General features: G+C 38.6%; 1 protein-coding gene and 1 non-coding gene across 7 annotated transcripts in view; both read right to left on the minus strand.

Annotated features, from left to right (window-relative positions):
* The window catches only part of LOC146004392 (uncharacterized), a 118,960-nt gene that overhangs the window by 74,202 nt on the left and 16,963 nt on the right, over positions 1-27,795 (minus strand). The window lies entirely within an intron of this gene.
* On the minus strand, positions 23,949-24,023 carry TRNAT-AGU (transfer RNA threonine (anticodon AGU)). Its single transcript has one exon. It is a non-coding gene; the product is annotated as a tRNA-Thr (tRNA).

Below are 27,795 nucleotides of genomic sequence, written 5' to 3' on the forward strand. Positions count from 1 at the left end.
TTGTACAGCCTTATTGGGCCAATTTGGGAATAAATTAGCAGCAGTTCAAAACGATTAACAAAAAGTCACTTATACAATTACACGAAAATAATACAAACATTCGGAGCAGTAAAGCCTCAGCCGTTGTGATGATTGCAAAGATGTTTCTTGTCAGTCATTAATTAATAAAGAGTGATTTTGTCACATAACATTTCAAATTTTGTAACTGGTGTCATATTATAGGCAATTATAAAAATTGTCATATTAGTAAACAACTTGAACTTTAAAGAGACTTTATCAATATACAATACTTCAATTCTGAGTTTGCCGCCTTGGTGCCAGAGCACGATAAGTGGTCAACACACAACCTCGCCACGGAAGGGTTGCCGGTTCGAATCGCAGCCTGGATATGGGTCTTCCTAGGTAGTGTTCCGTCACCAATTTCATCAAATTGTCATTCATCCTCATCGTCGTGATTAGCCGAATAAGGTAGGAAAAAACAACATATATTCCAATTCTGAATTTGTAGGGCTATAAATTAGTGCCGATGTGGCGAAAGAACACACATATACACAACGCAATACTCATACTTTTTGTAGTAACATGATTGGTTTATTTTACTTCGCTTTTCTGTCACCTTTGGCTAATCGCGAAGATGAGGATGAGTGATGATATGATGAAATTGATGAAGGGACACTTACAAAGAACACCCATGCCCAGCCCGGGATTCGAACCCCGGACCCTTGGCATCGTAGCGCGCTGTGATAACCACTCCGCCACGGAGGTTGGCTTGTAGCACTATGCAACTAAAGAATTATCGACCGTTGAAAACTGACATCTTTATCACAAAGTGAATTGATGGGGGTAGAACGTTTAAAATTCGCATTTCAAGTGTGTGGAAAGATGAGGGGTTGGTTTTACCTACTAACCATGTTATAACTTCTGGATGGATTCGATACATCGCGATCGGAACGTGTATATTTAACAAGGAATAAAACGGTCACGCTCGCCTGGATTGTCACAGGAAAGGATGATGTGGAGCGGATGCTGGAAAGAATTACTTTCCTCTCTGGCGTGCAGTTTTCGCTCCAGTTATCTTAACGCCACCTGACTTGCAAGACAATGTTCACTTCAACATGTGATTTACGTTAACTTTGTCGCAGAGTAAACAGTCCTTCTAGTCCAGGTTGGAGTGACATCAAAACCATACAACAAATTGGATCTCCCTTAGTGCACACGTGTCGTTCCTGGACTCGTAAACCACCGAGTCGTCGTATCTTTTGCACCCCTTTATCGCAGGCACCACGTGACCGTGATGTTGCGGCGTGTGAAGCAGGGGGCCGAAACTGGGGGGGGGGGGGCAATTTTCGTTTGCACCCCCCGATAACGGGGCCCAATGTATTATGTACTTTCAACACAATTTCATTTTGTAACAAAGTATTATTTGTGTGATGAAAATTTCATAAATTACGTAAGGGCTCTGTGGGAAATTACGCAGAATTCTGCTCTGAAATGAGCATTTTACTCCATCTCAGTATTTATTTTTCCAAATACACAGTTAGTTAATGAAAACGCATGATTATGTGCGAGAATAGAGGAAGAAGCGTGGTGTCGACGTCTGTTGTTGATGTATCGGTTACCCAGTCGCGTAACCATAGGGGGGTTAGGGGGCATTGCCCCAACCTTAGACGGAAATATATTCAACGGGAGGCAAACATTGAAGTAAAAAAAGCAAGGCTAGCAGAATCTTCTAAGAGTAGCAGGACAAAAGGACTCAAGATGGTATTAGTTTTCATGTATTTCTTGCATTTTTTTCTTCCAATCTGCCAAGAGCGCATGCAGGGGGGATTGCCATCCTTCATGTCAAATTTTATGCAAAGAAAAATACATTTATTTCGTAAAATTTTCTTACTCGCTTCGTTCGCCGTGTCTACTTTTCTTATTAATTTCTTAGTTTCATCCTGTTCAGAGCCGTAGCTAGGGGGCGGAGAGAGTCGGCTCAGGCCTCTAAACAATCTAAATGAAAAATGTCGTAAAAAGGAGAATGCCATGACGACCTATTAAATCAATATTGTTTGTAGTTTGCAATAATTTGGATAAAAAAATCTTCCTCCCTACACTCGCACATTGTTTTCTGTAATGCATTGTAAATTACCAGAGTGAGAAAAGACCAAATATGTACTTCAGACTGTTGCTGTTAAACTTTTGTCTTAAATGCATGAACAATTGTTTTGAGGAAAAGGAGCGCGAACATTCGAGAGACAATTTATATAATTTTTGCTGTTGGTTTGTTATGAAAGTTATAGACTTTCAAAATGTTGGAGTATCATTGTGGACACGCTGTATATGCCATATATATATATATATATATGTGTGTGTGTGTGTGTGTGTGTGTGTGTGTGTGTGTGTGTATTAAATAAACTTTGAATACGTACACAATTTAGTGTTAACATGTTGCATATGTATTTTCTTATTCAACGTCGATCCATGTTGTATATGTGTAAAACATATGTTAAACACGAAAATTATACATGTCATATGCAGAGAAATAATTATACTCGGAATGCATTTATCACGCATTTTCTGTCTTTTAAAAATACAGTTTGTGTGCTTGTTTTCCATTATTAGCTAATGTGAAATTGAACGTGCTGAAAAAGAATTTCAAATCCTTTGTTCCAACACAAATGCTTTAGCACCGACTTCTACCCCCGTTTTGCGCTATTTACGAGAATAATATCGTCTTTGATACTACTACTAATAATAATAACAATAACAGTGATCATAACGATACATTTTAAAGTAGCTTCGCTACTGCTATTCTTCCAGAATGTAGCTTCGCTACAGCTACATTTACCAAAAAGTAGCTTGCTACACTACTCCTGTTCGCTATTCGCTACTTCGCTACTTTTGCGCTACTTCTGCATAAAAAACAAAACAACCACATCGATATTCAAAAGAAGCCCCTAGTATGATAGTTGTCCTTACTGGAAAATAGCTTCTGTTATTTATTATCATGATTCGCGTCATTCGATAATTTTGATAGCAGTGTTATTTCAGTTACTTATTCTTACTATAGTGTTTGAGAATAACGTACCTATGTAGGCCTAAGTGACGTATCAATTTCAAATTTGATGTGTGAGTATTGCAATTAGGGTGTTACCCAAATTAATGATTACAACTATATACAAATAAAATTCGGTAGTATTATTTATGTATATCAACATATTTTTTCTTGAGAATAAATATTTCATTTTTAATAGACTTATATGAAGGCAGTATTTTGAACGAAAAATATATCTCAATGACCTTCAAGGATGATAACTGTCGTGAACATGATGGATAACCAGATTTTTTGAATATCTAGATAATTATGACTGACATTCATCATTAAGATAAAATAATTCTTCTACAACTGACATTTCCACCAAAAGTTTATGTACAACAATTTTAAAAACGACATCATAGAAACATGAGCCCTGCGCGTTCTCGTGTTTCTGTCTGTTCAATTTAAGGTAAAAAACGAGACATCCAAAGTTACAAGGCCAGTGGGGCACTTAAAACGCGATCCACCATGTTGATACGTCACTGGTCCCAGACTGTTTTGTCGTCTGCTCTTCGAGAATCCATTTACTATACTCTGTCCCAGGTATCTCTAGAGTGGGGTGGGGTCTCTGTGCAAGTAGTGGCTCCGGAGAACTGACTAATGAAGGCGTGCGAGGGAAGGGGATTGAGGACAGGGAGAAGAGCGACTGCAGTTATAGCTCGACCACAAGGTAAAAAACCTTCCGCCAAAAGCGTTCGCGCATCTTCCCTGCTGTTATCGGTGCTCGGGGCAGTGTTGCCAGGTCAGACTTGAAAAAATCGGGAGATTGTTCCTTGGGAAACCAGAAGATCTGCTACAAAATCCGATGAGGGGGAAACAATGTATTTTTATCAGGCGGGTAAACGAGGCATATTACCCCGTAATAATGTTGCCCTCTCAGAAAACAACACTTGAGTTTGAAATTATCACGTTCAATGGATGTAAATTATTGTGACTGAAATCAACTCATACGTCTGAAATTATAGGTACTTTTACGTCAACATTCATTTTCCAGAAGGGGAAATAGTAATAGTAATAAAATAACAATAATGTCCTAACACAATTGAGTATCGTTTGGCATAATTTCACAGTTCAAACAGCACTTTTCATGGCTGAGTGGAGTTCCACTCTACCTCTTCCCTCCCTGTTCAAGTAAGATGAGCAGGTAACATGTTTTTGAGCAGGCCGTTGGAGGTTACATAACAATAGTTTATTAAGGAATTCTCCCGAGAAATCGATAAGTCTGGCAACACTGATGTGCGCCGCGCTGAAGGCTCCTTTCCCCCACCCGCCAGCGCGATGAGGTTCTGCGCAGGTTTCTTTCCTTGTGGTTCCACTATACCAGCCTGTCCAGCGGCGTGTACTGCTTCGCTCCACCCCCTCTCTCTCCTTCTTGCACAGCCTTGTTCCAGAGATACCCGGAACAGAGTATATACCTACGGAGAGACAACGTGCGGGGCAGTTTTACCATCTGTGTAGATTTAAATAATGGAAGAAGGAGCAATAATTGGAGGGTAAACTATGATTTGTATTGAAACGAGGTCTTACTCGTGTGCGTGTTCTCATTACGTCATGTCAAAAATATTTCTGTCACTGACTACTTTTTAAAAATTAATTGGAATTAACTATAACGTGTTAAGCAAAAGGGGAATTAGATAAGAATGTGATATTTATCAATTTTATCTTCTTGTACTCCTGCTCATCCATTCTCCACACACTGCTCATCATAATTTATCATTGTAATTCTTACAATTAGCCAAAAGTGACAGAAAGCGAATCTAGATAAGAGAATTACTAAATAAACCATTCATTCATTCTCATTGTCATGGTTAGGGAAAGTTACAGAAAAGCGACGTAAAAGTAGGGAAAATACATAAATTTGGAAACTGTATGTTAACTAAAGAAAACTGTCGTTTTTGCAGGAAAGTCAATAACTCGTACGTACGTCTTACAATATCATAAAATATATTGAGAAAACTGACGTGTAAACCCGAGTGTGCTAAACGTATTGCAATTTTAAAATTTGTGAACAAACATTATGACGAAAATAATTGTAAATCCCGAAAGTGTATGTCTATCGTTATTGTAATAATATTTTTTTTGCAGGTGGGATCCTATATACTGACAATAATCTATGCTGTTAACGTCGTGCTGAGCCATTGATTGCTGGCACTATTGCTTTGTCATTGTAGTGGAGAATGGATCTCTCGTTTTTGCACTGCAAGCTGTGTTTCACACAGTAATTAATTACATTTTGCTGTCTCTTACACCATGGATATCTACAGGATTTGTTCCAGGGTTGGCTCGAACGAGACATGTTTCTCCCCAAAATAGGGATGCAGCTAAAAAAAAGTAGCTGTTAGCTGGAATATGTTCATTTAGTTATCTGAATATTAAAATTATTCAGATAATAATGAAATAAATTGCGCGGATATCTACAATCTGCGACATCAAGATATTTATATTCAGATTATTCGTATTTCCGTGTAATAGACTTTGTGTTTATGAACCTCCTGCAAAAGTAAGCGTTATTATCGATGATCTTTTTTATTATTCTGTTGCCATTCAAAATTTACCTCAAAATGCTGAGAAGAAATGTAGTTGTAGTGAAATTTTCGCTATAACTCCAGCTACAAATTTTGTAGCTAGCTACAGAAGCGACGCTACAAATAGCGCGCTACTTCCGACCACTGAATAATAATAATAATAATAATAATAATAATAATATAGGTACGTTAATTGCCACTGTATTATTTAATCAGAATTAGTATTTTTTTACTTATACATGTAAACATTTGTGTGTTACTTCATACTGCATTACTGTGATTAGTGTTACATTTTTATACAATGCGTAAAAAAATACCTTTGTGTATGTATGTGTTAGCGTGTGTGAAGACATTAAACTCCCATAAATGATTATGCGAAAAAGTACAGTATATAAACAGAATATGATAATCAAATTCTTAATCAAAAGTTACATATAAAGTATTATGTTACATAATTATATAATCACAATATAGCCTAATGATTTTTTGACAAGCTCATCAAGTAATATGTACCCTGATATGTATAATTTTGTTGTCAGAGCTAGTAATTTTAATTACAATTTCTCAAAGGTTAACTCAAGTGTGAATATTTTTAGGTCTCTACTATTGATTTTAAAAAATGCTCCCTCCCGCAAACGGAAAGAAATAGGTATTTATGCTTTGCTTAGCTTTGCCCCCCCCCCCATAACTGAAGAAAACGGCGCCTATGGTGTGAAGGGTGGTACGCCGGGTGATGTCGAAATGGCCCTTATCAGGGAGGGACGGTGGAATTACTGATGGTTTCAGAAACCAGTGACACGAATCCGTATCTCAAACTCGAGCGCGCTGCTACGTTATTGGCTGTATGTTACTGACACGACGGGGCAGAACATAAACAGGGTGGCGAAAACGTTCGGAGACTTGCTAAGCTATTTTTTCGTCTTATTTACGTTTTTCTTTCTAATATCCAGTTCTTTTTTAATTCCTCGTTTAATTTAAACTAGAAAGTGTTATTTAAAAATTGATCACGCTCACTTCCATGAACGAAATTAAACAAAAGTGGTTGGAAAAAGCACGCCGATTGCTTCGGTTGGTCGCTGGTGATGGTCTTCATAAAGTTGTATTTACTGATGAGAATATTTTCACCATGAAGCACCTGCACAACAGTCAAAAACACCGTCAGTTACCGAAGACGGGACAGAAAAATTATACTGCTGCAAAAGTTGTCACTCGCCGTCATTTTCAGGCTTCTTTGACGGCTTGGGGGTTATATTTGTGCGACGGAAAAACGCCCTTGCTGTTCATCAATCAGAATGTCAAAATTAATGCTGCTAGATATCAACAAACAAAACGGAATGTTTTGGAAGCGTGTGCAGTGGAGCACTTCGGCGAAGACGGATTCACGCTTCAGCATGACGGGGCTCCAGCGCATTCAGCTCGATCAAAAATTGCAATGTGTAGAGAGCTGTTTCATGGTTTTCGGGCAAAGAAACTTTGACCCTCAAATTTGCCCGACTTGAATGTCGTGGATTACTCCACGATTTCGCCACCCTGCATAGAGATTCAACACGGTGTTACTAATTTCCTTGACTTCTCCATGCCTTCCAGAAATAAATTCTTCAGAATTTTGGGCAAGATACTGAATTATTAATTTTGCTTTTCTGCAGAAATGAGATATTTAAAGGGGAACTTTCGACTTTCAACTTGTCCTAAATCATGCTTCATTTTGCACCGAAACATGAGCTCGGTGTAGGAAAAAAAAAGCATCTGCCTCTTCTCAAATAAAACTACCGACGTTCAACTGGCTGCGTAGGTAACAGGTTTCACATATGCAATGGCGTCCGGAAAAGGGGTAAGAAAAGTCACAGTCCTCCTCTGGAAAGAGATCTTCGGTTCAAAATTATTTATTTCACACATGTAATTTCATTTCAACCAGTCTGTTTGGGTTATTATAAGTAACTGGTAATTACCAGCAAGGTTAGTCCGGGTTTGTGCAAGAACTTTATAAATTCAAATTCAAGCTGTTTTTAGAGGGGCGGGAGAGGTGGTCTTGGAAAAAAAAATGCCTGGTTTCACCCTTTGGAAAAAAATCTGTCAACGTCCATGTGCAAGATTCAAAGGAAAGACATTATGTATTTAGATAAATTCTTTGGGATTTGTTACGTTTAAAAAGGATGGGATTTATGACATATGGACACATTGTAAATTCCCAACAGGTTAAACACAACTTCATTAGTGCGTCTTTTGTTTGCAATAATTACCACTACAGAAGGTACTATTGCAAAGAAAATTAACATTAAAAATGAACAAAGCAATTACACCCCAGGTTAAGAATAAATATTATTCATTTTTGGCGGAGGTCACGTTTCCTGCTTACCCTCAGCTTAATGAGGTAATAATGTTTGTCCGACAGTAATGGCACGCATTGACGTCATTAGGCAGGCTTTATCAACGGCCACGATCTCAGCTCATGAGAATTCAGATGAAATTTGATAGAACACAAGAGATTTTGCACTAATTATGAAATAATAAATTACTGCGAATTATGTATTTTAACAATGGAAGGAGGGGGGTAATTGTTCTCGTGTACACCACATTTCTCACAATTGTTTTTGAGCAATACATGGACCGAAGAACGGAATTACGGCACGGTTGTTACGTTGAAGGTATATCTTGACAATGTCCGGTTTTACGGAAATTCTGTACATCGTACTTATTACTCTTGCACTTGTCATTGTGCATGTTAAAACTGTAGTGCTGTAGATTCCAGTAAGCAAATAACCCTCGCAACAGAGGCATATAATTTCTTCCAGACGTAACTTTAATCTCACATAATAGTCTCATTTAGAAAACAAAACGCCTTTCAAATTTAAACGTATTCAAATAACAATCATTTCAAGTTTTCAAATGCCATTAGTGCATTTGTTGAGACATATCTGGCTACTGCGAAACTGAGGGTATGTGCCCAGATTTATATTGAGATATCTAACAATATTTATTTAAAGTATTTTTTATTGTTGGGTAAAAATAGTCAATAAATGTTATGCAAGATATTCATAGGAAGTGGGAATCCACGCCATTGAAAGTCTTCAGGTTTCCTAATTTTCGCTTTAAATCTTTGCACAAGACTGGTTTTGAAAATTCATATGTAAAAATCAAATACTAATGTTAATTTAATTCCAATACTGATGCCATAAAACTATTTTTGGTAAAAGCGGGTGGATATCTTTACAAGAACATGCACTTCTCCATTAGATCAGCTATGAATGGCATTGTTCTACATTGCACAGAAAAAAAAACCTTATTTATTTGCTTTAACAAAACAGGTTTGGTTAAGTTTCTTGGTATGCAAACCAAAATAATTTAGTAGCCTTCTTGAATTCAGTAATTTTGGCCAAATTATTTGGTAATTCTAAACACATACACAGATTTAGTAAAAAGATTTGGAACTGGGAAAGAATCATTTGTCTCTCGCCTATTAATGGTTGGTCATCAGAAACATTTTTTTTTTTCGTTATTCCAAACAAGTTATTTTTTTGCGAGTTAATCAAGACTATGAGTGTGAATTGATGAAATTGAACATTCATGCTCGAACCTGCGACCTCTGGTTTCGCAGCGCTTTACGCTAACAACCCCGCTACGGACGCTTTAAAGTAGCTCTCAAACTGTCCTAACGATGCTGGATAATACAGATATTTTGGCACTCTCGCCCGAATGAAAATTGTAGATAATGCTTCTGCATACACAGGTAAACCCAAGGAATATAGAGATTAGGTAAAGCCATCCGAAGATTGCCGATCTTACACGAACGCGTGACGTCGCCGGAGAAGCAGTGAGCTCGGCTGAAGCAGACGGCCCCTAGCATTTATATGGGAGATTCAGAGAGCGAAAGTATATTATTACTTTTAGGAGGGGGAAAATAATAATTGTCATCCTCCAAGATGGTATTGAGGCATCCTTTTAATGATTAGTAACATAATTGAAAACGCGCTACTTTTAAAAGGGGGCAAAGTACATGTGAAAAAATGTATTTTGAAAATGAATATTCCTGAAACTTTCTGACCGATGCGCTACAAAGAAATTTGCGTGTTCTCCTTTAGAATTTCGTCATTTTACAAATCGTAATATAATTTTAACAAAAACGTGGCATGCTAAAGAAGAATTAAAGAGTTTTAAAAAATAATTGATTAATATACTTAGTTTATTTTACTTCGCTTATCTGTTACATATGGCTAATCGCAAAGATGAGGATGCGTGATGATATGATGAAATTGAAGAAAGGAAAGTAGACCCATGCCCGGGCGGGGATTCGAACCTGGGGGCCCTTGGCATCGTAATGCGTTGTGCTAACCACTTCGCCACGGAGGTCAGCATTACAAGGAAATAAACAGAAATTGGCATCTATGTTTTAATATGCGAGAAACATTTGCGAGGAGGTTATTGAAGTAACAAATAATTATTACAAGACGTTGTGATGAAAATTTTTAATATATCTGAAATATCGAGAGTTGACCTTGCAGTTTCAAAATGTACTTTTAGGGTTACGCAAAACCTTTACTCAAAATTGCTAGTGTAAATTTATAAGCTATTAAAATTTAAAACTTATTTCTGTTCTAAAAAAGAAACTGCCAAGTCAAATTAATATTTCGTAGAAATACATATATTTGTCTTTCATGAGGCCAAGAGAGTTTTTGGAGGGGACGGTGGCTTGGGAAGGTTATAGCCCCGGATCTCGATCTGCAAAGGGGCTTCCAGTGGGAAAACATACCTATGAAATAGTCCAGAAGAAGGGGCGAAATATATATATATTTTTAAATGGTTCAAGAATACAAAGATATAAGTGGATATTTGACAAGCTTAGTCTAAAACTTACAACTGAAGTCGTACGTGTGTGTGTGTGGGGGGGGGGGGGTGGCTACGTGAGGTAACACAGTGGAATATGATTCCCAATAGTAAAATTAAAATAAATATGTGGGAACAATAGAAATCAAAATATGTTGTAGCTAGTGACAGCGCAATAGTAAAGATGGAGGGGTAAAATCATATTTTCCCGGGGCAATCATTTTTATTATTCCGTCGTTTTACTGGGGGCAGATAAGAGAGAGAGAGAAATTGTCGAACGAGAATTGGGGGGCGTTCCTGTCCCCCCCCCCCCCACGTAGTGTGGTCACTGCCTATGGCTATGCTGGAGAAGAATGCACCAATTAATACGCTATTAAGTAAAATAGATACTTTTAAAACTTTTAATCAAATTATTTGTGAACTATGATTTAAATTTAGAGAGAGCACATACCTGTTTAATTTAATTTGGATGAGTTAACTTCTGAAGCCTGCCATTTCCGAGCCTTCTTCCGGTGTAACTACACTGCCCTTTGAGCCGTAGCTGCTGCGTTCAGGTGGCGGAACGAGCAGAATACTAATTAAAACAAATATGTGACAAATATATATAAAAAAACAACGTGTTGAAGCTATTGACGGCGCCAAAGAAAAGACAGAAGAAGAAGAACGGAGAGTTCAGTGATATTTTACGGGAAGCAGCAGGCACGTATCCAGGAATTCCTTTCGGGGCGGTGGCTGAATACCATTTTTTAAAGGGGTATCACAATTGTATGTTTAAGGCCAGTGGTGGCAATTGGGTTCCAAAATGTGGGGGGGGGGGGTGGACAAGGAGACAAGCATTAAGAGGCCATAGTGTGATAGTGTGGAGGCAAAAGAATGGGGCGAAACTATCTCCTAAATCGTCGCCACTGTTCAAGGCTGTCTTTGTTTGTTTGTTTGATTTGTTTTATTTTACTTCGCGTTTTGTGCCTCTTGGCTAAGTTGCGAAGATGGGGATGAGGGATGAAATTATGAAATTGATGAATGGACATTTACAAACAACCATGCCCGAGCGGGATTCGAACCCGGGACCCCCAGCTTCGCAGCGCGATGTGCTAACCACTCGGCCACGGGGTGCGGCGTTTAAGGCTGTCATTTTAATAAGAACGTGAAATCGGGACATTTTCTACCACTCAACTCCTCTGTTTCCATGCATTAATATTGTGTGCCGGAACCATCTCAGTATGTATGTATGTTTGTCCATTTCTTCTCATCAGGCATCAAAACATCTATGTACCAGAAGTGTTTTTACGAAGTTATTACACATGCACGGAATGCACAATCCACTCGACAACGCAAGATTGAAACTGTGTGCTGGCAACTGGAATCAGACAGTTCACAAATATTTCTCTCTCATTCGAGCCTGAACACCACTAATGTGTCTTGTCCTCCCATGTTTGCAGCTCTTATAAAAGCCGAAACCCACCAAATTGTTCATATTCATGCCTAAGCACTCGCAAGTGTCCAAAATTGCCTGTTGACTGTGTGTCGAACCCAGTAGCCTTAAACAAAAGTATTTTTTTATGCCATGGAATTCTCGGACTGCATACACAATATTTGGTCCTGGTACAACCAAATCATCACTCAAAACTTTGATTTTCAGTTGATCTGTGCAGCTTAATTCTTTTTTAATAAATCGCTCCAATGTCCAGCCCGATACTGCCGAAATATTCACTTTAGAGAGAGAGACCTTCGATCTCTTCGTCTTTCGACCCGAACTACTCGCAGCACTACTCGAAGTTCCGCTGTCGTCAATGTCTTTAGCTTTGGGACCGAACTGGAACTAGTGGTAGACTTCGTTACTTTACGGTATTTAGTCCATTTCATTTTCGAATCACTAGATCTTATAAAGCAACCAATGGACACTGACTGATCACTAATCGACTGTATGAATTGTCACACTTACCTCTGAAGTCTCCACGTATTCTGTTCTACAGATCAACCGGGAAATTGAAGCCGCGTATTAATATCATCATTATATTCTAGAACGTTCCGCAGATATCACCATTCGTAAATATTGCCAGTAGTTCGACTCCTCTTTTTCAAGAACGTTCCCTCTCGCGCTTTCCAGAGATTAAAAAATTACGATGAATCCGAATCGCCCTACCTGCGGCGCTACCTTTGTTGTGCAGCTTCCAAATGCTGACAAGTCTCTTCTACATAGTGTTCAAGTTCGCTACGACAACACCGAAAGCGTAAGAAAAGTTTACGTGCAATATTATCAACAACAGGGTTATAGAACATTCTCCGTCTTGCCTTGATAAGTATTTCTCTCCTAAAATTATCGTCACATTATTCAAGAAGACAAAAACCTAATTTAATCTAGTGTAAAATGAAAACTTTCCTCGTGGGGGGAGTCCACGAGTTACGTTCCCCACCTTGGATACGCACTATTAACAATAACAGGGTTATAGAACATTCTCCGTCTTGCCTTGATAAGTATTTCTCTCCTTAAATTATCGTCACATTATTCAAGAAGTCAAAAACCTAATTTTATCAGTGTAAACTGAAAAATTTCCTTTGGGAGCGGGGGGGAGGGGCCTCGAACCACCTGATCCCTACCTTGGATACGCGCTATTAACAATAACAGGCTTATAGAACATTCTCCGTCTTGCCTAGATAATTATCTCTCTCAAATTATCACCATATTATTCAAGAAGCCAAAAACCTAATTTAATCTAGCGTAAACTGAAAATTTTCTGAAGGGGGGCTTGAGCCCCCTGATTCCCACCTTGGATACGAGCTGTTACCAATAACAGGGTTATAAAATATTCTCCGTCTTGCCTCGATAATTATTTCTTTCCTTAAATTAACGTCACATTATTTTATTTGACACCCCAAGAAACAAAAAATCTCATTTTATCTATTGTAAACCGAAAACTTTCGGGGGGGCTTGAGCCCACTAAGCCCCCCCTTACACCCTTACATTTACATACAATATTATAAAGTTTTGCTTTTAGATCTCGCACAATGCCTTTTTCACAAAAATGGGCAATCTCGCATTTTTTATATCAATCAAGCTGTGATATTTTAGATTTATTCCGTTAGTTTTCTGATAATAGTTTTCACAGGTTTCCATAGCATTTAGGCATGATTTCAGTTGACAAGAACAAAATTATATTATTTCAAAACATAGAGCAAAGAGAAATCCAACGCGCTTAAGTTAAAACTCCCTTACATTGGAAGCCTGGAGAGAACAAAACAGGGGTTCCTTCGTAACACGATTTCTTGAAAACCATTTTACACATTTGAATCAACTTTGTGATAAATTGATTAGAAAGGATGAATCTTAACAGTAAAAGTTGTAGCTTTTCCCTTGCTACTATATTTTAGAAGATATTCGTTGTCAAATTTCTCAATATTTGCATAAGGAACCAGCCTTTCCGTGCCGAGTGCTTCGATGGTGACGTCATGCATCCACGGACAACTGCGCATACGATCTGCGCCGCCGAACGAGCACCCCCTGAGGTAAACCCTGATACCAGGAAACTTGAATCCTGGGGGGGGGAGGAATTCTCGTCACAACTACCCTTAAAGCTGTGCCAACCTTTATGTTTTCCTAATCACGAAGGGGGTACATATGGGAACAATTTCCGGTTTAAAAATTACACGGTTGAGCGTTAATGAAATAAGAAAACACCGGCGCGACATGTTCTAGGCTATAATTAACTGGGGCAAGTGGACAAAAAGCAGGGAGGAAGGAAACATTACTCAGAGCAATGCGCATACCAGACAGGAGAACAAGAGTGAAATAAAATTAGCTCGGGCGAAAGGGGAAAGATGAATGCGCAAAAAGGGAAAGCCAACCTCCTCGTGGTGTTGCATTACACGCTGGGAATGCAAGCTTGCCTTCAAAAGCAGCTCCAGAATAATACATTCATTCCTATGCTAAAATTTTCAAATCCATTGCCGAATCTTACCTTGTTTTCTTAAACACAGAGTACTTCCTGCTTGAAAGAAATATTTTAAGTGTACTTTATTTACATATAGGCTAATCGGGTAAAGACAGTTTAAATTGTGATCGAACCAGTGACTGAGTTCCGAACCTGGAAACCTTTGAGTATAAGGCGGCGACGTTACCACTACGCCATCGGGGAGGCCCACATGGCAATATCTGTATACTTTCATGCTATTTTTAAAATATCACATTGTAAAGTGAAAAATTAATAATTGGGCAACGCAACCTAAAGCATTAAAATACTGTTTAACTTACAGTTCAAACCAAATAGTAAATTGCCACAAGTACACTCTACATACTAAAATTGTTTACTTTTCAGCTGCAGAAACTTTTAAAAAGATTGTAATATGTTTGTTACCCACTCATTGCTCACACTCAATACTTGGCATTCATTGTTAATGCAGTATTCAGATTCATTGTTTTCGACTTCACTTAACATCATGCGATCTTCATTTCTCAAAACTCAAACGTGTAAGTTTGTATGTTGAATGTCCCAACAATACTTCTATAAACATCACTCGATTCGATTCACCAAAAACGGCAAGAATACTTTTTGGAGGGAAGTTGGAACTATCTCGGGGCAGTTCTATCTTAACCCCCATAAATACGCCATTGCAATTAGACATGCATCTGACATACTGCTAAACGTGTGTGCTTAGAAAAAGCACTGAGATGCTGCCATCATTAGCCACGATGAAAAAGTTAAGCAGCCAATAATTCATTCTACAACTCACACTGTCGAAGTTTGCGCTAACAATGTGATATCTACGGCTTAACCAAGATAAGAATGTCCCCATCAAACTGGTGAACTAAAATGCACAGTCGTTTGCTTTCCTCTCTCCTGCCTGTGGCCACAAAGGCAGTCTCATCTTGGTCAAGCTGTACACAACATGATGGAATTATGTATGTATGTCCAGCCTGAAATACCGATACATCAGATAAAAAATTAAGGGCATTGACTTTGACATACCAGATCTCCTTGGAGGTAGCACAGTAGCCGGAACAAGGATATTTTATTGTTTTCTATAATGGGAGGAAAATACGTCAGGTTTCATTCCTGCAGAACCATATGACGCCTAAATGAAACCAGTCCTTCCTTTGAGAAAGTGTTGGGTGTCAATAAATGCTAGAGTGCCCATGTTAGGGAACAGCTGGAGAAACTCGCTCACCTTTCCCCTCGCCTCCCACACTGGCCAAAGCCCACTTCCCTCTGAACGACGCAGCCTACGCGATCCACCATCTCGTTCATTACCATACACCTTCTCATAAACAAGGAGACTTTCACGCTGCTCCAAAATGAATTTTAAACAAAGAAACACGGTTCCGACAAAAAATACTTTGCTCCTAAGATGCACACGCGACATCGCTGGCTTTCCCAAACACTTTCAGGTTGAACATTCCCACATATATTAAGAGCGCACTCGTGTGGTGAACGAATGAATGTGGTGGACACGATTAACGAATGTTGAAGACAATGGCCACCACAAACTGTGTGTAGTCAATCTCCCTCCCCCCAAAGATTCTTGGATGTTCCTATTAGCATGAATTGAATGAGATATTTCCATACTTCTGGCACATAAGAACGTAACTGCAAAATAAGCTTAGTATGCGCACACAAGTGGTTCTTAACCTGATTTCCCAACCATTTTTGCAAAATTTACGACTTTTCCAGTTGTCGTGGCAATTTTAAAATAAATTTCCACACCTATCCGTGGTACTTTCACAAGTTATCAATCAAGTTTTAAGTACTAAACTGTACTTGCTATTCAAAATAATTAAGTTTACCAAGGATATTTAAAACAAATGAATAAAATTAATCGACAAAAACATTGCTTTTTAGAATATTTCTCATCAAGAAGCTGGTCCAAGACAAACGTGTCATTTATATTCATTCCCAAATCCTAGCAAATGTAAACAAAAACAAGAAGTCAAGACTTCAGTTACAGATTTTTTCACTCATTAATTTTCCTGATTTTTCCAAGTTTTCAAGGGAAGTGGGAAAACTGTTTAAAATAAATTTCTAAAATCAGCTGGTATCGAAAAACAAAAATCGAGTTATCATGATTATTGTCCGCTAAGTATACATTAGGAAAAAGTGGGATTCCGACCAATGAAATAGATCCCCTCCCCACTGGAAAACTACGCCAGTAATCCTTGAGTACAAGGAGAACTATCACCTGTACATCAGTCCCTATTAGCCTATAGTTCCTTGACATATAATTTAATTGCCATATCTTAGACCAAGATAGTGTAATTCGACCAGTTACTATACTGCAATGCACTTATCCATCAATATTTTAATTCATTTCTTCAATACACCTTACGTATGTAAAGAATGGAATTGCACAGATGCTGATGCTGAGGTTATCATTTGCCTCATCTAGCGTTTTATTTATGTTCTTGAACCTCGTACTATTACAACAAGATGAATTAAAATGGCGATGGAAAATTTGCCTGGTAATACTTATGCATCCAACTTTACAAGAGCAATGGCATACTTGTCATTCTATTACTGGGCGGATTACTTAATCTTAGAAGATTCATACTCCATAGAATTAAAGTTTCAGATCGTGGATATTTCAAGAAGATCAAGTCCGATAACTCAAATACACCAAGAAAAAGAGTACAGATTGTACATACAGTATCCTATCACACTATATTTATTTAGTTAACGCCTATTTTGAAGATACTGGGAATAACAAATATACTTGTATGATCAGTAAACATATTGGTTAGGCCCGTCGCGTTGTAACCACCAAGCGACATGCGTTGAAGCACATGACAAATGGCATATCGACCACAGACACAGTGCTGATCATACATCTCTGTGATTGATTGTGACAAAAAGTGCAGACTGTCGAAACAGCACACTGCATTGCGTGGAAACATTGATCTATGTAAGTCAGTATGGAAACTGTTAACATAGTGATGGCAGAGTGGTTTTGCCCATACGTTTACCCATTTGTTTGTTTATTAAACAATGCAAAAGTTTATTTTTAAAAAAAAGTTTTCTGTGAAAAATATTCACAACAAAAAATACAGGAAAGGTTAGAAATAGAAATGGGTCTTCATTTTCTCTCTTCGGTCCCCGTGGCGGAGTGGTTAGCACATCGCGCTACGACGCCAGGGTCCCGGGCTCGAATCCAGGCCTTGGATTGGATATTTTTGAGTGCCCATTCATCAATTTCAACATATCATCACTCATCCCCATCTTCGAAAATCAGCCAAAAGTGGCACAAAAAGCGAAGTAAAATCAATCAATCAATCAATGATTTTATCTCTTGGCCAATTATGTACAGTTTACTACGTATGAGCACATTTCTTTCACAATACCCCCTTCCAGATAAATCTGATAAATCATGATGATTGGCAAGAAAGAGGCATTATTACAACATGGTAAGCATTTTAAAAATAAGAATGAAACGCGGATTGTATTTATTGTATTGTACAATAAAGCATATTATATTTTATCTTCTTGTTGTGTTTGTGAATTGTCAGTGTGTGTGTGTACTGTTAATAACCTTAATATTACTTTTAATAACAAAAATGAAAAACTTGGGGGGGGGGATGTTTTCGAGTAGACAGGTAGAAATTACTGTCATTTGCAGCATGGTAGTTTTCCAGCCATATCTTCACATATTTCTGAGGCTAAAACTAATCAACTCGGGCTTCTCAACATGACGTTTACCATAATAACCTTAAGGGAAGTGATGGTCAAATTACATAAATAAACGAAACGAAAGTCGAAGGTATACTCTGATGAGTATAAGGTTATATACCGCCGCATACCCTCAACCACAGTCCTGCTCCCAGTTAGCCCAAGGTTCAAGCAAACATCCTCCCAGTTAAAGAATTTCCACTTCGAGCCTTGCTAAGAACAAGAGATAATTAAAGATGTCGGAATCTGAAAGCGATTAAGTTTAACACTGATGAAAATGAGCCCCCCCCCCCCCACACACAAAAAAAACTGCCCCCAGGCTACGATCGTGCGAAAAACCGTTCCATCAGCAATTTCAAAACGAATCACTGTTCATGCCGCGTCGTTTCTTCCCAGCTATTTCAGTCACGGAAAAGCAAAGAATCCAAACGCAGGGTAGAGGAACTTTCAAGCCATTTATTGGAAATTCGTGGCCTTCATGAAATCTCATTGAAGCAGATATTACTCACGTCTGCTCGCTCTTTTAGCTCCACTCTCCCCTTAATCACTATTTTGGACTAATAATGCAAGTCATTCGGCTAAAGAATCCACGGTTCATGTAGCATGATCGGGATAATGTCTGCAATTACGACCAATTAGTTTACACGAACGTCGCGACACCTTTGATCTTAAAAGCGGAAATACAGCATTTACGCTACCGTGCAAGAAATGCGCAGATTTCCGTGATCTAGAGAATGGCGTAACGAAAGCAGAGGTTTCTTAGAACAGAAAACTCACTAAAGCTCCACATGAAATTGGTAGAAAGTCGCTACGGCCAACACATTTGATGTATACAAATGATGGAACACAATCATGAAACATTCGATGCGAAAAACATTATTTTTGGTTTTAGTAGAATCAATGATAGCAGACGAAAGATCTAATCTAATATATTAGAAGTATTGCAAAAGTCTCGTCTATTAAAAGATATGCTAGTGTTGGTGAATCTTCGGTTACTCTTCCTCATTCTTCGAACGAAGAGAGTAATTTCTGACCCATTCTCAAGTCATCTAAAAAAATGTGTTCTAGTCTTAAAATGACAATAAATTATACCCAATTAAACAAAATTTAATTTAATTACATATCAGAGGTAAGTGGACAATTAAAAATATTACTATTACAATTTGATGCCTATGACATCCACCCATGAATTTTCATCACAATATAGATACTGAAGTAGAGGTCTGCCTTAATTACTGAAGTAGGTATTGTTATAATTTAAGTATAATTCTGAAATATAAAAACATTATAAAAACTTTACGTAGAAGATGACAGAAACAGGGTTATTGTTGAAGTCATCATGGCCTTGCAGATAATGTCTGCTAATCTAGTGGATATGTGCTTACAAATTAGCTACCTTACACGTATTCAGGTGAATTCCTCATCCATACTTATGAATTCTTAGAAATGAGATCTTGCATTCTACTAATATTCACACATTAACAACAACAAGTACATCCAGTTTGTCTTCCTCTGTCCGCTTCTATATCCTAACTCGGAATTCCTTTGTTTGTGAAACAAAATACACTATATCCATTTCTTTCCTTCTCTTCACCATCGCCTCGAAAGTTTCTCCATTACTTGACCTCTTACCGTCAGAATTTTTAACGCATAAGGAGAAAAGAGTATGATACAAATTAGTTACAGTATGGGAGGAAAAGATAATGTAATGTTTACTTATCCGTGTACTGGCCCAAAAACAGTACCGATATCACCTTTCGGCCCATGCAGCGATCAATGCAGCTCATTAAATATGATTGCCTGATACATAATGGGCAATCCTTTCTATTAGAAAATATGTTTCTAAGTCCACTATGTCTACTAACGGCAAATTGGACCATGTCCTACAACTTAATCTAGGACACGCAGGCTGCTAGAACGGAATCCTCATTCTATCTGATCAGGGAATAAAAATCCTTTATAGTGAATTTCATCAAAGTGCACTTTTTGAATGATTAGATAAACATGCGAAGACGTTCTTTTACGCTCTCAAAGTACATCAACGGTTTACACTTACGGACAGATACACGGTTCATTTAAGGTAGATCGCACATAATCTATTTGTACTTACATGTGGAATAATCTGATTTTTACACAGTGAAGATAATTGGTTACATTAAAGAGCTTATGGCATACAGAGGATATACAATTACTGAAAAGTTGTGTTAAATGTGGCTCAATCAGGTGCTGAACCTCTGTCTTTGGCAGTCTTGCCAATGCTCTATCACTGACCCAACCTCTGACCTCATAATTTCCATAACTTGGATCTCCGTGTACGTTTGTACGTTCATTTCAGGGATGCATTGGCCAAACACTATTTAATATACAACAAAACATCGTCCATCGAATGATATCAAGCAGCCTCGCCATCAGAACATACCTACTCAGAGCTACCTCTATAGGAGATACAAATCAACCTGTTTGTTCAAACACCGGTTTCAACTCAGATCATGTAAGAAATTAAAGGTAGAACAGACCATCACATTTGAAATTCTACACCCAAATTATCGAATATCTCGAATATCCCCCACAACATGAATTACTGCCCCAGCACATAAGAACAATAACGATTTAAATATAGCATCTGTTAGTAAATGTAAAAACGATAATTCTTGAAGTCCCATAGATAATGTTAATATTATTAGCAGGATGGTTTGCAGTAGGTAGTGCTAGACTAACTCGATTCTTCTCCTTTCACTTTCGATTGCCGTTTATTTTAAGATCAATATCAATAGTACATTTATTATTCCTTCACCAAACAGAGTCTAACAACCTCCTTTCTATCCGATGATTACAATGGAATACGATTTAACATTGTGCTACTAAAGGTGTGCTGTGGTCTAGATTTTCTTTACCGTGAAGAATTGCACGAGTAGGAAGTGGGTGGAGGATTATGGTGCAAAAGATGACGTACAACCAACACACTGAACTGTAGGTTCAGTCTCGATCAGCCTATCTGTGCATAAAGTGGACTTAAAAACTCAAACATTACTGCATCGAAGTATTATTGTATATTTTATGAGTGTTCACATTCTGTTTTTGCTATTCTATGTTCCTTTTCTACCTTCCTAAGATAATCGCAACGACTAGGATAAACGATGACTGCATGAGACAACAGAAGACACAGTAATGACCACGGGGTTTGAACAGAAAGATTTCCGAATAAGCAGTGCGTTAGGTGTAGAGTTCCCTTCCTAATAAAAATAATACTGTGCAAGTTATAAGTTACTGCAAAATTTCTTAAAAGAAAATAACGTGCAACGAACAGATACTTGATGATGAAGTAAGAAACGGACTCTGGACATACGATACTGATATATAGCTCCTAATTCTACACGAAGTTAGATTCCAATACCCTTTCTTTTTTCACCTTCGACTAGACTCTTCAGACTCTCGTGGAATCGACCAACAGAAATGAATGAACTGAACTACTGAAATAATATACATTCATCGTAAATCGAATCCTGGACCCCTTGATTACATACTGTAACTTCCTGGCAATGGCGGCGATTGGGTTCCAAAACTGCAGGCGACGGGGGGGGGGGGGGGGAGCAAGGAGAGTTTACTTTCCATTGGTATACCTAGGTATAAGGTTTAACATAGTCCAGAGGCAAAAGTGGCAAACGCTCCCCTGCTTCTTGGAAATACCAACAATATAAAAGGAGAAAACCCCCGAAAAATGTTCTCCTCCACCCGCATACATTCGGATGTATGCAATATTGTCCCGGTGCCTTAAATTGTACCAGAACGTCAGTTACGCGAAATATTTACCGGATTCCCCCGATTATCTTTGTTCCTTATCCTTTATTTGTTATTTCCATTTTCTTCCATGATGGTATGATTTAATATCATACCAGAAAAAGAACCAATGATTCGGAGACCAGAATAATCATTGGTTTACAAATAAAAGTGTTAGTAGGGTTAAAATGTTATTGTGTTAGATCTACAATTATTAATTGTACCAACAATACCAACTATACGAGTATACACAGAGTTTTGAGTAATGAATGGCAAATAAAGGAAAGCTTGACAAAGAAACGCTTGGTTGCTTTGCTGCTTCTAAAATCTCTGCCTTTTAATTTAGATTAAGCGTTTAAGCGTTAAGTAAATCCATCATATCCTTGGATGGTATGTACCGTGTAAATGCTACTTCGTGTGTGAGTTCCCTTAGTTTCCAAGATGACTGCGGGGAAGTTTTGAGACAAACATTGATTGATTGATTTGCTTTATTTTACTTGGCCTTTTGTGCCACTTTTGACTAATTTGCGGAAATAGGGATGAGTGATGATATGATGAAATTGATGAATGGACACTCACAAACATCCATGCCAAGGCCAGGATTCGAACCCGGGACCCCTGGCGTCGCGAGACGGACATTGCAACGACAATAACACTACAGGAGTAACTACAATAATAACTAAGCCCTTTTGTATTGTTACATTACGTTCACAGGATAGAGGAGAGGCTTGTTTCTGCCACTATTGTAAGAAGCTCTCAATGTCCAAATGGTCCAATGTACACGAAGAGAAGTTCACTTGCAGCCAACAATGGGTATTTAGAAAGTGCAACATGCACTCCGACAACCATGACCAACCCTACATGTGCTTCCTTCGTGCGGAAAGACCGAAAGCGATAAACTGTCACGCACAGTTCATTCCCAGGCGTCGAGGCGCTACTTTTACATAACTTATACTTTGGAGGCGAGAGAGGGGATCTCAGCTGCAGTCTTCCACTTGTCGTCGACAATGATTTTACCTTCCATAACAGGTTGCCCAAGAATTCTCTCAGTTACCATCATCGGCATGGAACTCTTGCTCCAAACTCTGTGGCAAATTGATGTCGATTAACAGAGGATGAATTGATGAACTACAAACACAAGGACACAGCCGTGTCTTCCACGGGATTCGAGCCTAGGATCCCTAGCGTCGTAACGTGTTACACTAACCACTAACGTTGACAACAATAGTAATAACAGCAACAACAAATAGCTACAGTCGTTAGGGCGTGGATGATTTTTAATAAGTCGGAATTTCTTCGTCAATGTCCCTGCATAAGAGGCACTGGGGCATCATCGCAGCTTCTCATCAGTGGGTACTTGGTGGCAACACGAGGGGGGGTATCTAGAATCGACTTCCGTGGCGGAGTGGTTAGCACAGCGTGTTGCCATGACAGAGGTCCCAGGTTCAAAACGATACTTTTGCAACAACAGGCAGAAATATTCAATCTCAAATTTGAAATCGGTGAAAAATGACGAGGAACGCAAGAAGGGTTGTGTAGCGAAAATTCACATTTGGAAATGACCGAACAACCGTGTAGCTACTCTATTTGCGTAAGAAAAGTGCACAGTATTAAAGCATATAAACCCTAGCTCCCGTGTGGCATCATGTAAAACGCTGGAGACCAAGTTAAACGAAGATGCATCGATTTCTTATTTGAATCGGAAACCCGTTCGCGACTCGACCGAAGCCGTGGCTAATGGAGCAAGAAATCAATTCCCGGTGTTCATCCCTCAGTCACACACGATGCCTCTCTCAACCACCTTTCAACGCTTTCTCTTGCATTCAAGCAACTGCACCAGGCACAGGCTGGGCAATGAGAAAGAAGTACAGGGAAGCGGATACGACAGATCACAATGCAACAGAGGGCATAACTACTTCCAATTTGGTTATTTTACGCTGTTCTTCTACCAGCGATGAAGATGAAATGAGCGATGGGACCAACACAGTGATGCATTAGCTTTGGTTTGAGTTGCTGTTTTAAGTCAACTTTATGCACAGTAAGGCTAATCGGGACTGGACCTACAGTTTAAAGTGGGATCCGAACCACTTGTGCCTCCACCGGGTATCGAACCCGGAACCCCTTGATTACTAGGCAATGACGCTACCACTGCGCCATGGGGGAGGCCCTAGTGATGCATTAGCGCCTGATCATGTTCGAACCTGAGACTTCTGGCTTCGTAACGTGTTACAAAACACACCGAAGATACGAGACCTAATGAATACAACCGGACGGTAATACAATAACTAGGGCTAGGATTTTGATGACCTAAAAATTCGTAAAAAATGCCCTTAAAAAGATGCATTTATGACCTAAAAAATTGCCAAAAAATGACTTCAAAAATGACCTAAAAACCGTTAAAAATTCCAAAGTAAAATTTTATTTGCCCTTCAAATTACAGCAACTCTAGTATGCAACTTTTGACAAATTATGAGAGGTTACTGTTCAGTTTTGAGTTGCAGTGTGTAACGAATATTTTCTGTAAATTTTCAAAAAGAAATGAATGACGATTGTCAGCTAGCACACTTTTATATATAGAAAAGCTCCTTTCAATATCAACAGAGGTAATAGGGGCATATTTAAAACGTACAATGTCACTTGGTTCTAATTCGGTTTCAGAGTCTGGCAATGAAAACGTTTTCCCACACAATACGTCACGAATAGAACATATTATTGTGTATCCTGCATTTTTCCCTAGCACTTTCTGCATCTTTTCTCTCACTTGTATTCCAACAGTACCTGGAACTGCTTCCAAATTATCCTGAATTTTGTTAAGGACATTAACTTGATCAACCAATGTAGCTCCAGATGTCTCGAGTGAAGTTATGGCAGAAGGTAGGAAGCCGAAGTTGGACTTTATATAGCATAATTTTCCCTCCATTTCGGGATCAGCCAAGAGTTCCTGTGCTTGTCTTATACACAATGCTTCACTGCTGTCGAACGAGGTTACAACTTCTTTCACAACTTTATAATTTTCACAATCGTAACCACAAGCCTCTAACCATGTACCCCATCTAGTAAGAATAGGAGCTGGTGGCAAAGGCACATCAGGTGCATGAGACCTAAAAGCTAACACTCGTGATGGGGACTTGAGGAAAATCTTCTTAATGTTTGCAATCAGTTGGTCTACATCAGGAAAGTGACTTCGCAGTTCTTCAGCAATACGGTGACACGCATGTGCAAGACATGTTACATGTACCATTTTCGAGTACAGACCTTTCAGAGAATTCCCTGCTTTAACCATGTACGGTGCCGCATCTGTTACGAAAAGCAACACCTTGTCATATTGAATGCCGTCGAGCCACAATAACTGCATCGCGTTATTGAAAACTTTGCTGATCGTTGAATAATTCACTTTTTCTAGACATTCACAATTTATTAGAAACACTTGAGTAGACTCGGATTCCTGCATCGTACCAATCACTACATTTGCAATGTACTGTCCGAGTGAGTCGGTACTTTCGTCAATTGACACCCATATTTTTTTTACCATGAATTTTCTGCCGAATTTGGTCCATTGTTTGGTTGTAGCATTTGTTGACATAATTTTTCCTTAGCGTGGAAGAATCTGGTATCGATTTCCCAGTATGTTTTTCCAAAAATGCTCGAAGTTTAGGATTATTTAGTTTACTTAGAGGAATGTCAGCAGAAATAAAAGCGTCGCACAGTTCTTCAGAAATAACAGAGGATTTGGAGGAACACTCACCCATTAACAATTGCACCGTCCTCTTCTGATCTTGAATTTGCTTCAGAGCTGCCTTGTGTTTCTCGCGGTTGACATGTTGCTCCACCGTGAATTTCTTTTCCGCAGCAACTCTTACACCACTAAGCTGACAGAATAATACTGATCCGTCCGTACTGAACGTATTTTCACCATACTGGGACACAAACGGTTTTAATTTGTACTGTGTACTTTGCTTGGTTTTTGGCATCTTGTCCAATGCTTCGAAAACCTGCTCTACTGAACACTGCACCAAAGTAAATTCTCGCAATAAACAGGAACTTCGACAATGGCCAGATCACACGTTCCATCCATTCACTTTCAAGGAACACAACAATTGGTCTGAGCAGATTAGAAGATAAGATTAGGCAGGGCAACGACTTTCTTCTCGTGGGGCAAAATTGCGAGCTGTTTTGAACTTCTAACAATTGAATTTCATTGTAAGGAAATCGTTATATTCGTGTTGTTTATTTTCTTCTGAGACGGATGGAAGGTAGCTGCGGTTTCATATATTTTAAATTGTCTAGGGAAGATATGAAAAAATAGGATATTTATTCATCTTAATCCTTTCACGTTAATGCTGCCCATGCACTCGCAGCGTACAAGTGCTCTGGAAAACTAAGAAAATAAAAAAAATGATTTGGGTTTCTTATTCACCAGAAAAAAAGATGCAATTTCATCAAAATCCTAGCCCTGACAATAACTATAAACGTGTGGGTACTTTTCCTGTAGTGAAATAATGAAATAGAAGGAAAAAATATACAACTGGTACAATAAACATTATTGTGGAAGCTATACAAAAACTTCTTTTTACACGAGTTCTCACAGCGTTAATGTATATTTGCAGTTATGTCATTTCACATCATTTTTCAGGCTTTTAAAAATTAATGGAGGCGATAAAAATTGCTAACGAAAACCCATAATTAATAGGGGATAATGGTCATTCATCCTGTACTTGGAATTTGAGCCCAAGGAACATGATTTCGCAGTGCGCTTTGCTAATCACTATATCTATGATGCCGATACTTGTTTGTATTGCATCTTATCAAGGTGGTATTCGGTTTGTTTCGAATGGATGTCCCCCTCGCCTTTGTTACGAACAGTATCAGGTTCGATTTCCGATGGGAACCCTAAAATTTCGGCATTGATCAGCCATAATTAGGTAGCTACTTTAAAGCGACAGTAGCGGGCTCCGACATAGAAAGCCTGAAAGAGTGAAAACAGTGAGCACGTGTCTTGGCAGAGCCCTCAAGAGGTGTTGGTTTCGTACCTGTATAGTATAATGTTTATATTGGGCATGTGTAAAGAGACTAATCAGTTATGATCCAACATGCATATCATGTCTGTAACGTTTGATATTATAATAAAAAAATGTCTGTTGTAAAATTAGATTTTTTCGTTTTTTTACCCAAGTGCTTTTCCCGAACAGCCAAAATTTGTAGCTTCGGTTTAGTTTCCAGCCGGAGTGTATTTGAATGGTTCTGGAACTTATGGTGCATAAGGTAGAAAATGGAACCAAGGTAGAGTCCAGCGCAGATAATTCTGCCGTGCAATGCGCGACAGAACTAAAGAAGCAGTGTTGCTAATGGAGCAGATAGAAAAATCGCTGCGGTGCGCCGATGCACAGCTGTTACGTACAACAATAAAATTAGAGAATTCAGGTCTATCTAACGTTGAGTTTTAAACGTCATGCATTATACCAGGACTAGGATTAATATGTACTAACAAGTGACTATGTATGTAGCTACATACATATGGACTAAAAATTCGCAAAATATGAACTAACACATAAGTAAAATTACCAAAAATGCTGCAAAGAAGACTTCTTCATACGATTCCTTATTTGAGTGATTTCAAACAAAATAAAAAAATATATATATTATTTTTCATTGCATTAATGCACTGGTGGCGTTCTAACTTTTCACTCCCAAAACCCGTATACACTGGTATGGAACTGCAACGGCAGATAATAACATGCCAACGTGTTAAACCGCTACAATTGCACCATAACACTCCTCCTGAAGCAGTATTATTATTTCCTCTCTGAGATCGGCGACAGTCGGTTGCCTTTGTTGTACATTTACAAAGGATGCCGGCTTCCACAACAATAACAAGTACATATACTGCCACTAGACGATAAGCTGCGCGGCTTTTTCTTTTGTTATGAACCAGGGCCGG

Source organism: Lepisma saccharinum, chromosome 21 (assembly GCF_977018435.1).
Source record: "Lepisma saccharinum chromosome 21, izLepSacc3.1, whole genome shotgun sequence".
In the NCBI taxonomy this organism is placed as follows: Eukaryota; Metazoa; Arthropoda; class Insecta; order Zygentoma; family Lepismatidae; genus Lepisma; species Lepisma saccharinum.